An 11743-nucleotide genomic window follows, 5' to 3' on the forward strand; every position below is an offset into this window, starting at 1 on the left:
CCTTGTTTATTTTCAGCCTCTCTCTCTTTTTCTCTCTCTCTCTCTCTCCTTTTCCCTCTCTCTCTCTCTCTCTCTCTTCTCTCCTCTCTCTTCTCCCCTCCTCCTCTCTCGTTTCTCTCTCTCTCTCCTTCTTTGCTTTTCTCTTTTTCTCTCCTCCCCTCTCTCTCCTTCTCTCTCCTCTCTCTCCTCTCTCCCCTCTCCTCTCTCCTCTTTTCCTCTCTCTCTCTCCTCTCTCTCTCTTCTCCTTCTTTCTCTTCCCCCTTGTTTATTTCCATCACACCTCTGCATCATTTTATTAGCTTAACTCGAGAGAGCGGCCCCCTTGCCCAAGGCGGCGTCTGCGTCATGTTGTGCTCTGGTTGCACGTAAAGTGTAAAAAACTCATAGAGTTTAGCCTTGTGTGGGCTTTGCTGTGATAATCAGTTTTCTCACATCGCGCTTTAGACGGGGTGGCAGCAAATGGAAGTAACGCTAATCAGGGCAAAACCTAAAAAATCGGGGCCGGATCCGTGACAAGGACATTTGAACACTTCAGCCGCTGCAGTAATGGTGGCAAAACTAGACAGTGTATGAGAACTTTAAAACAGACAGAAACACAAAACCGACTAAAATGGATTCTAAAAAAGACTTTTGCAAAAAGATTACTTCGTTAGACCCCCGATCCAATACGATCGTTGGCACGATAAAAAACAAGACGGGGCCGAGCACCTGAGTGTGTATAACACCATGCTAGTCTTGGTGGTTAGCCCCTTTCTGCTTTTGCCCCTATGCTGGCAGATTGCCTCTTTTGCATATCCGCTGTTTTGGGTTTTTGTTTTTACTGTTTTAATTATAAAGAACTGGCCAGGGATTTCAAAAAAAAAAAAAAAAAGGTGGGTTTAAGAAAAGTCATTGTCAAGGTACTGCTTGGGGTTTCCACTTTCATATATGCATCAGATTATTGAGTCTGAGGAGCATGTGCAGGGAGAGCATGCCCAAAAAATCTTTTTGGGATGGAAGCTTTTGGAAAAAAGATTGCAGGGAAAGTTGCAGATTAGGTTTCTGGTAATTTTTGGATTATTGATTTTTGTTCCGAATCTTTTTCCCTTGCAGATCGTCCAGGACAGCCCCATATTAATTATTTGGTATTTCACAGTAACCAAAAAAACAATGGCCAACTGAATATCAAATATGTGAATTACAACTTGGATATAAAAAGAAAAATATGAAAAGAAATATGGGGCCGAACAAAGGGGAGAACAGGGGTAAAAAATTGCAGGTTCAACGGGGTCGGGGCCCTCCCGGGAAAAAGGCCCCGGACGCCATGACCCCTACATGGTGTCCGCCTTCGCCGTCGACGACTTCCCTTCGGTCTCGGGGTGTCCCAGCGGCCACCCAAGGTGAGACGGGGGGGAAGAGGGAGGAAGAAGGAAAGGAGGGAAAAGGGACGGGAAGGGGGGAGGAAAGGGGAAGGAAAAGGAGAAGAGAAGGGAAAGAGATAGAGGAGGGCAGTAAACAAAAGAAAAGACGAAAAGGATCATAAAAAAAGGGGAAGGATAAAAAAACAGATGGAGAAGAAAAGAAACTGGGGAAAGAAACACATACAGTGGGAGAGGGAGAGGGAGGGAGGGTGATGGAGGGAGATGGAGGAAAGAGAGAGAGAGAGGGGAAAGGGGGAGAGGAGAGAGAGAGAGAGAGAGAGAGAGAGAGAGAGAGAGAGAGAAGGGGAGAGGAGAGAGAGAGGGGAGAGAGAGAGAGAGAGGGGGGGGGAGGTGAGGGGGGGCGAAAAAAGAGGAAAGCAGGAAGAGTAAGAGTAAGAGTGAGAGGGAGAGAGAAAACGGAGAGGGAGATGGAGAGGGAGTGAGAGTGAGAGGGTGAGGGTGATGGAGAAGGGGAAATGGAGGAGAGGCAGAGGGAGTGAGATGAGGAGGGGGGAGTGGAAATGGAGAAGGAGAAGGAGAGGGAGAGGGAGAGGGAGGGGAAGAGTGAGAGGGAGTGTAAATGTAAGAGAACAGTAAGAGTAAGCCTAAGCGTAAGAGAAAGAGGATATATATATATATATATATATATATATATATATATATATATATATTAATATATATATATATAAAATGTATATATATATAATATATATATATATATATATAATATATATCCTTTTTCTCTTACGCTTATATTATATATATATATATATATTATATATAATTATATATATATATATATATATATATATATAGAGAGAGAGAGAGAAGAGAGAGAGAGAGAGAGAGAGGGGAGAGAAAAGAGGAGGGAGAGAGAGAAGAGAGCGAGAGACAAGGGGGAGGGGGTTAATGACGGGGTGAGGTCGAGGAAATGTGATGCTTGAGGCAAGCGCCCTCTCCGCAGCGCGCGTCTTCCGGCCGTTCTTCACGTCGTTGCACCTCCCGGAGGCCGGCGTGGTGCGCGGCGAGGCCGTGGCGGTGGAGATGGGTTTTCTTCAACTACGGAGAGAGTGACGTCATCGCCGACGTCATGCTCGACACCTGGCGGGCTTCCTCTTCGCGGACTTTTGCCAACGAGATCGACCAAGGATGTGGTTTGGTGGCAGACCGGTCAACCCTTTTTTCACATATTTGTTGTTGCTATAGTATTGTTTAATATTTATGAATATGCCTGTTTAAAGATAACATTCCGCGTGCTATGCTAGAAAAGGAACAGCAAAGCATCAGTTCCTGTGCTCCTTCCGCAGCCCCTCCAAAAGCAAGCAGCGGCAGGTGAAGGTTGCTTCGGGGAGCGGCGCCCCCGTCAGCTTCATGGTGTCCCCCACACCTCGGCAACATTCCATCAAGGTCCCCGTCCACGACCGACGGCGCCGTGGACGTGGTCGTCAAGCAGTGCTGTGAAGGTAGGCAAGAACGGCGAGGGAAGCGAGGGCGTCGCCCAATAACTGTCACGGATCTTGATCGCCGTGGAAAGTTGAGATGAGATGAAGCTGCTGGGGAGTGGTCGCCCCAAAAAAAGACTCATAAATTCAAAAAAAATTATTCGTTAAGAACTATTTATTTCAAAATACTATTTGATATATCAAACTATGCTCCATATAGCGGCTTTCTTCTATAATGCTTTACCATCTGTCTCCCAAAAAGCCCGAGGGATCGCGCATAACGGTGAAAAAGGCCACCCCTGCGGGACCTGAGGGCAGCCTCCGCAGCCCCAGCATAAACATCCCCTATCCGCCCAACATTAAGGGACTCCAAGGGCCCATCCAAGTCTCCGTCATCGGTGGGATTTGTTTTGGCAGAAACGTAAGAAAATATATAAACGGGGATCGACGGGGGGGAGACCCTTCAGTAAGTGCCAGTGGTGCCAAGTTATTCAGTAAGAATTCTTATATAAGAAACTTCACAATAATATCCTCGAAATTTAGTCATCAAGACCCAAAGGGATATAATAGTTAAGGACTACGCCCCTTCATTAATACGCAAAAAACGCACGACCTTACAATACGTGGGCCCGTGGCAGGTGACATCCTTGGCGCGGCCTTGTCAGACCCGCATAACCTGCTGGAGCTCCCGACGGGCTGCGGCGAGCAGGAACATGGCCAAGCTCGTCCCAAACACGGCTCATGGAGTACCTCAAGGTGAGTGCCGGGTCCTCGGGAGCTGCGCGGGGATCCCCCGGTTAGAAAAACAGGGGTTGATTTTCGCTTGAACCCCTTTTCGTTTACTTTAAAAAAAAAGGGAAAATAACAAGGAGTCTGTAGGATTTTAGTGGAAGTTTTTGGGTTATAGAATTAGGAAATGTAGATGAGGTGTACATCAGCGATAAGGAATGAGATATGAAATGAAGGATAAAAATGCTAATGTTTACTATAATTTCACGTAGTATCAGATTTAATCAACGTCCGCATGTCCCGCACCGACAGAATAAGAACCAGCTGAGCGAGGACTTGCGGGGCCCGAGCGCGACGGCATTGGAGACCGGATACCCGCAGCAGTTGTCCTTCAGGCACGACGATGGCTCCTTCAGCGCCTTCGGGATGCGAGACGAGTCGGGCAGCCGTGGTGAGTGGGGCGAGTCCATGGCCACTACTCTTGCAGATGACACAGTGTGGCTAGATTTTATTCTTTTTCCCAACATGGTTTGGTTGCAGATGTTATCATTGCTTCAAAAAGAAAACTGAACTGCTTCTTTGGAATCTAAGTATTATTTTACTTGGGTGCAATTGCTATAGACCAGAACAATACTGAATAAGAAATGAGTATGATATCTGTACAATATACTAACCCCCGTTTAAGGAAATGAAACTTAATTGACAGAACACGTAAGTTTGAATTAATGTCTGTCAGTTTGCTTACATTATACATGATTTGTACGCAAACTTTACAAATGATATTGCTTGCACGCAAAGGCAGCCACCAAATGCAAGAGGCAGAATCCCACGTAAAAGTCCTTCTTGCTTCCCAAAGGCTGACTGCCTTCGTGGCAAAACCCCCGCCCAGGCCTCGAGGCACATCGAGATCGAGGAGGGGAGGTGGTGCAGCAGGCCGTGGAGTGGCTGACGCAGCTGCAGCAGGCGGACGGCAGCTTCAAAGGGGGTCGGCACCGTCAACAACGAGGCCATGCAGGGCGGGTCCGGCAAGGGCGTCTCGCTCACGGCCTATGTGCTCATCGCCCTCCTGACAGTCGAGGTGAGAGGAAGGAGGGAGGGAGGCGGAGAGGAGGAGGGGGAAGGAGAGGGAGGAGAGGAAAAAAGGAGGGGAGGAGGAAAAAGGAGAGGGAGAAGAGAAGAGGGAGAGGAGAAGGAAAAAAGAAAGGGAAGAGGGAGAGAAGAAGCAAGAAGGAGAGGGAAAGAAGAGACATCCCGGAATGCGGATGGAGAAGATAGAGGTAGAGAATAAGAGAAAGAGGGAAAGGAAGAGTGGAAAGGTAGAAAGAGAAAGAATGAGCAACGAAAAAAAGGGGAAACATTGGAGCAACTATACTTTTGCTTTATTCTGCAACATTTTCTATTTATTTAAAGTAAAGTTTAAGGAGTAATAAAAAAGGCGAAGCAAAGGGACAGGAAAGAAAAATCACAATAAGACTTAAACCAAGCCGTTTTACCTTCCAGAACCCTCCGTCGCCCAAGGTGCGAAACGTGGTGAAAGAGCCGTAGACTTCCTGGCGAGCAACATCGACGACATAGAGGGACTTTGTACGGCCTGGCCATCAGCACCTTCGCCCTCCACATGGCCGACCACCCTCAGCGAGAAAACCGCTTTCTACAAGCTAGAGAGCAAGGCCGAAGTCAAAGGTCAGTTATTACAGCTGTGACGGGGGTGTATTAGATTTTTTTTCACTGAATGAAGAAGCTGCGTGATAGACGATGTTTGATTATGTGACCGACCAAGCCCTTCTCCCTCGCGCCCGCAGACGAGCAGAAGTGGTGGGTGTGGCACCCCCCTGGAGGTGAATCTGGAAACCACGGGGGAAAGTCGCGGCCTCTCGACGTGGAGACCCCCAGCTACGGCCTCCTCACCTACGTGCTCAGGGGCCTCACGCGCGACGCCCTCCCTCATGAGGTGGCTGACGAGGCAGAGGAACCAGAAAGGAGGATTCCAGTCCACGCAGGTGGGTCCGGGCCTGGCTTTGCATTCGTTGGTTTTGATGGTTCATACACTCATTCGTTCATTCATTCTCTCACACGCAATCGCACGCACACGCACACGCACACACACCACACACCACACACACCCCACACACACACAACAACACACACACACACACACACACACACAAAACACACCACACACACACACACACACAACACACACACACACACACACCACCTACTGACTCGCACACGCGTCCAGTAAAGAGGCTTCCCTTCCCCAGGACCCCGTGGTGGGCATGGCAGCGCTGGCCGCCCTCGCCGAGCGCCTCACGACCACCGACCCGCAGGTGAACGTCAGGCTCATCTACGGCGCTCGGGGCAAGAACGTGCAGGTCACGAGAGATAACACTATGTTGCTTCAACGTGTGGAGGTAGGCGGAGGGGATGGAGGAAGGGAGAGGAAGAGGAGAAGGGGAGGGAGATAATACTGATGATCTACATATTGTACCAAACAACTTATCCGATATTTCTTAAAGGATAACACAAAATCCATACTTATCTTCCTTAAAGAATTAAACGGGGAAAAGAGGAGAGAGAGACAGAGGAGAGAAAAGAGAGAGAGAGAGAGAGAGAGAGAGAGAAAAGAGAGAGATAGAGAAGAGAGGAGAGAGAGAGAGAGAATTCAATTCAATTCAAAAACACTTTATTCCATTAATTACAATAGGTAAATCAAATTTCATATATGATGTTAACATTTTGTAATAAGATGTTATATACATAGATATTATACAGTGCTTTTTAACAGATTAGACAGAACATTAAATCACAAAAGAATGATATGATATATTCTATCTCAGTAGATGTTCTTTTACTTTTGTTTAAATGTGTCTTGGTTGGAGATACTTGAATATTCTGGTAGTTGGTTCCAGATCACCAGTCCTCAGGTTTGCATATTTTTGTCCCGGTTTCTGTATTCGATCTTTTTGAATATAGGGAGTTATTTTGCCTTGGGATGGACACCTGTTATGTTACTGTTGTTTGTATAGGTAATAGCCAATTTGGGTATGGCTTTATCGATTAGAATACATGTGTTATAATTGTATTTTTTGGTTTTACTTTTAGTCATTTTAGTTTGTTTATGAATAGTGTGATGTGGTCATATTTTCTTACAATTCCCAGTACTGTCATTTGTTAACAAAAGCAGCGTGAAGAAATCGTCGGTGTACTAAATAAGAAGACTTTATAGAAGTTTCTTGAAATTTGATGACAGATCATAATGAATATAACGAATAAGATTGTACCTAGGATGGAGTTTTGGTGGAACATTTGAACGAAACTGGTTGCTTTGATGATATTTTTTCATGGATTTTGACTGATTTCTCGCGGACAGGAAACCCTTTTCAACCAAAAATGATCAATTTCGTGATTTGTTTCTGTTATTTAAAAAAGGGGCTGTTTCGGTTGATATTTTACCCCTAAAACCGTGTTGCGTGTTAGATAACAGGTTATTCGTTTCCAAAAATGATGTTGATTGATTTGTAACTATTTCTTGAAAACCTTTAGATTTTACTGTAGTATAGTGATGGCTCGATAATAATTAATTCGTCTCGAACGGCTGTCAGATAGTATGAAATTTGCTGGTAAACTATCTTTTATGAAACGATGTTGCAATGCCATCCGTCCCACGGAATTCGTCTTTCTTAAGTGTTTTATTGTTAAGATAATTGTGGAGTAGGAGACGTAGTAAAGGGGGTAGGTACTCCAGGCACTTTGGTAGTGTGTCATCGTTGGCGGTTTTTGGGAAGATGTTTTTGCTTGTTTTTCCATTTACTGTTTCTACCGTAGCTTCTAGATGTTACTTGTGTAGAAGCTTCGTTCCTCATGCCGGTGCGGACAGTCAGCGTTTTTATTAGGCAAACGCTTGCGTAGTTTCCGGACGAGGGGTAGCTGGCGCGTTAGAAAGGGGTCGTGAGACTGCGGGTCGGAGTGGGTAGAGAGGAAGTGGGTACGGAGGAGTGTCGACGCCCGGTGGTGGTGGAGGGGAGCTGGGAGAGGTGTTGTTCGTGGGTACTGCCGTGGAAGGTGTAGCAGTGTGATTTGTGTGTGTTTATTTTGTGGCGTAGAGGTAGAGGACATTCTGACGGGGAGGGGATGCGAAAGGAAGGATTGGTAGGCAGATTGATCGTGGGCAGGGGTTGGGAGCCCGCATGTTGCTGATGGGATGGGATAGGAACCTTGGCTAATAAAACTGTTTATTGCAGATTGTTGTTCGGGGAACATTTCGATCAGAAAATCAGTTTTATATTCAAGATCTTGATTGACGAGGAGGGTTCTGTTGTGTTTGTGTGTCTTGGTGTTTTGATTTTAAAAGGGTTTTTCACAAAAGGGGGGAGAAATACCTGTTTTCTTTGGTTACGGGGGACCAATCAGTGCGGGAAGTGTCTGTCGTTGTTGTAGCAAACACCGGTTGTCCTGTTTTAAGCACTGGTCGATCATGGTTTTTTGCATATGCAGTTTGTCATCCTTTAATGTTTTAGTTTATTTCTTGTCCTTCTAGAGTCTGATATATGTAGAATGATTTTGTAGGCATTATCTATCTCATCCGGGCGGTCCCGTTTGCTGATTTGATTACATAAAACCACCCGAGCCCAGTTTTTTTTTTTGGGCAATAAAACATAGGACTGTGTTTAGCACTATGGTTATGATGCCTACCAGATACCCGGCTTTTCTGTCTGCACTGTATTTACTGTTTCCTTTTATCTGATTTGTTTCTTCGTTGTCCTCACTGGTATCACTGTATTCCGGTTTCGTTATCATTTCTGATCGGGCTGCGTGATTGTCCGGGTTGCTGAGTCGTCCTTTCCCCTGGGCGGGGGGGGGGGGCAGCCTTGACCCGGGGTTGCCTGGATTTGGCCATCGTCATGGGCGGGGGAGCAGCTTTGACCCGCGCTGCCCAAGGGACCCGTTTCTAGGGCGCAGGTCCCATTACCCTGGGAAGGGGGCACGTAACCCTGGGCCAAGGGCCCCTTCACTCTGGGGATTAGAGTTCGGGCTAGCCTGCCCGAGGAAGCACCGGGGAAGCTCCTGGCTGGCCCCTGTGAACCCCAGGAGGGAGGTCAGATTTCCCTCTTGACTCTACGGGGCCATGAGATGCCATGGTTGCTGAGCTGTTTGGCGGCTGCGGAGATGAGGCAAAAACACGTCCCCTCACCACGGCGCTAGACTCAGACTCAGAGAGAGAGAGAGAGAGAGAGAGAGAGGGAGAGAGAGAGAGAGAGAGAGAAATTGATACTAAAGATCTTACATTAATTTTCTTTTGGGCATGGTATATAATCTCCCGCTCTTACCCCCAGCTGCCCGCGGACACCGACAAAGTGGAGATAAGGGCCCTCGGGATCGGGCGGTCGCTGTGCTGCAGGTCACGTACCACTACAACGTCAGGGTCACCGGCCCGAAGCCGGCCTTCTCCTCGACCCGCAACTCGACACCACGACCGCCCAACGAACCGCCTGCGCCTCACCGCCTGCACGGGGTAGGTGGGGGGGTCCTTGGGCGGGGCGGGGGAGAGGGAGGCCATTATATGTGGTGTGTGTGTCGCCGAGAGTTCCTCGCTGCGCCCTTCCTGACCTCGACCTTTCCCCGACAGATACACGGAGGAAACAACAGCAACATGGCGGTGAGGACGTCTCGCTTCCCTCGGGATATATTGTCGACAACGATCTTATTCCGGTAAGTGTGCGTGTGCGTGGTGTGTGTGGTGTGTGGGGTGTGTGTGTTGTGTGTGTGTGTGCGTGTGTGTGTGCGTGTGTGTGTGTGTGTGTGTGCGTGTGTGTGTGTGTGTGTGTGTGTGTGGTGTGTGTGTGTGTGTGTGCGTGTGTGTGTGTGTGTGTGTGTGTGTGTGTGTGTGTAAATGTGTGCCTAAGACACCCACATAAACGCCCTGAAAACCCTCCCCGGCAGGTCTGTATGACTACACGGGCGTGAAACTTGGAGAAGAAGAGCGACGACTCGGGCGTGCGGGTCTACTTCGACTCCCTGACGGCCCAGGAGGTGTGCCCGACGGTTCCGCCTACAGGATCAACAAGGTCGCCTTCCAGCAGCCCACGCCGTCCAGGTCTACGACTACTAGACACATGTAAGCAAGGGCCGCGCGCTCGAATTCTATGTTCGGGTTGGCCTTGATGCTGACCAAATACTGAAGCTGCGGGAAGCCATATAATGCCTTCTTCGGTGCAAAAGTAGATCCATGAGGATGAAAAAGTCCTCACCCCTAATTGCGCTGTCGTCATTCCTATTAATCGACGACGCGTCACGCTCCCCCCCTTAAGCATGTAAAAAAACCCCCTAACCCCCTCTCCCTCCCAGCCCGGCGCGCGAGGAGGTTCTACAAAGCTCTCTCCCGCCACGCTCTGCGACATCTGCGCCCTCGACGAGTGCGACCCCGACCAGTGCCGGACCAGATCATCGAACTCAACAGGCAGCTGCAGGTGAGTGCCTCGAGAGGACGGCGCGAGGGGCTGAGCCATTGATTCAAGAAATACTTCAATACTGTTTTATCTAAGTTCACATGCAATGTCATCAGTGATGATACGCGGCAATTAGTGTGCGTTTACCTTCCAAATCCTGAGCGCCGTGTGTTCCCCGCAGGACCCAGAGGACCTGGAGCTGCGGCCATCGTGGAGCAGATCTCCTCCGCCCCGCAGACGGCCTCGCCCTTCGCCCCGTGTCTGGTCCCCGCCCTTCACCCTGGCCGGTTTCACGCTTCCTCGCTCCCTGAGCCTCGTCCTCCCGCGCCCTGGCGGCTCCTGGGTGACCTGATCGCCGTCCAAGTCACTCTGTGTATTCGTCTTTATTATACGATTTTTTTTCTCCCTTTTCTTCATGTTTTTTTAGGTTGACTTAAGGAAGGTCACTCACCCAGCGGAGGTCGAGGTCGGCATTCACTCGCAGTGACCCTTTGTTCTTAGGGATAATAACTTTGGGTGGGAGGTCACCCTGTAAGCGTGATATATGAGATTTGTAAATAGCCCAAAATGATAAGCTAAAGGGTTATATTCTGGAAGAAGCTGACCGGACTCGTAACTACCTGGTAAATGTTCGGTATTAAGAAAACGCTTTTTGTGTTACTAAGGTCGGTGCGTTTCGTTCGGGCAAACTGTGCTTGATCATGTTGTGCGCGTGAGTTGCATTTTGGGGTTTGAATTCTTTGTCTAATCTGAATGAGAGTGTATTTTCAAGTATTATACGTGCGTACAAATAACGATCTATTATATTATATATATATATATTTTATATATATATATATATATATATATATATATATATATTATATATATACATACATAAATAATATATATAGAGATTAATCCCCCGCTGAGACATTATCTAAAGCATTCTTTGACTTGAACTATCATGATCATCTGGTACTAACGTCTCACCAGCAAATAACCAAAGAAATCTCGCAAAACTTCCGTCCAGCATAAATTCCACAGAGACAGACAGCACACGCCCCCAAAAGACAGCGGCACTAATGCTGAACGTTCAAAGAAACTGCTGGTCCGCCCGGACGAGCCCGCGTGGCCATGGCCGGGCGTCACGGCCCAGGCTGCCCCGCGGCGAGCGACGGCGGGGAAAACTGACGCTTGTAGATCGTGGTTTAGGAAGGTCCTTGGCTGGGCGGCCGGGCTCCGGGTCCGTTCGCCCCCACGGGGATGCTGCATCTAACTGCTGAATCGCTGACGTTTCACCGGTCTCATGTTGAATCCATGTTGATGTTTGTACTTGTAATAAATTGTACTTTTGACACTGCATATATTATCATCAAGTGTCGTTTGAAAAAGATAAAACGGCATATCTTAAAAAACATATGCTGCCATACATTGGTAAAAATGCACACAAATACATACATGCATTACATATATATATGTATGTGTGTGTGTGTGGGTGTGTAAATATATATGTGTGTGCGTGCGTGTGGGTGGGGCGTGGGGGCGTGCGTGCGTGCGTGCGTGCGTGGTGAGGGGCGTGCGTGCGTGCGTGCGTTGTGCGTGTGCGTGGCGTGTGCGTGTGCGTGTGCGTGTGCGTGTGTGTGTGGTGTGTGGTGTGGTTGTTGTGGTGTGGTGTGTGTGGGTGGTAATAATTTTTTAAATAAATTTTATAAATATATATTAATATATATAACATTTATAA

The 11743-nt window shown here is 47.9% G+C and overlaps 1 pseudogene; it reads left to right on the top strand.

Moving 5' to 3' along the window:
* The first annotated feature begins 2336 nt into the window (after positions 1-2336).
* On the top strand, positions 2337-10331 carry LOC119598414 (annotated as a pseudogene).
* The last annotated feature ends 1412 nt before the right edge of the window (positions 10332-11743 follow it).

Source organism: Penaeus monodon, chromosome 41, assembly GCF_015228065.2.
Source record: "Penaeus monodon isolate SGIC_2016 chromosome 41, NSTDA_Pmon_1, whole genome shotgun sequence".
Lineage (NCBI taxonomy): Eukaryota > Metazoa > Arthropoda > Malacostraca > Decapoda > Penaeidae > Penaeus > Penaeus monodon.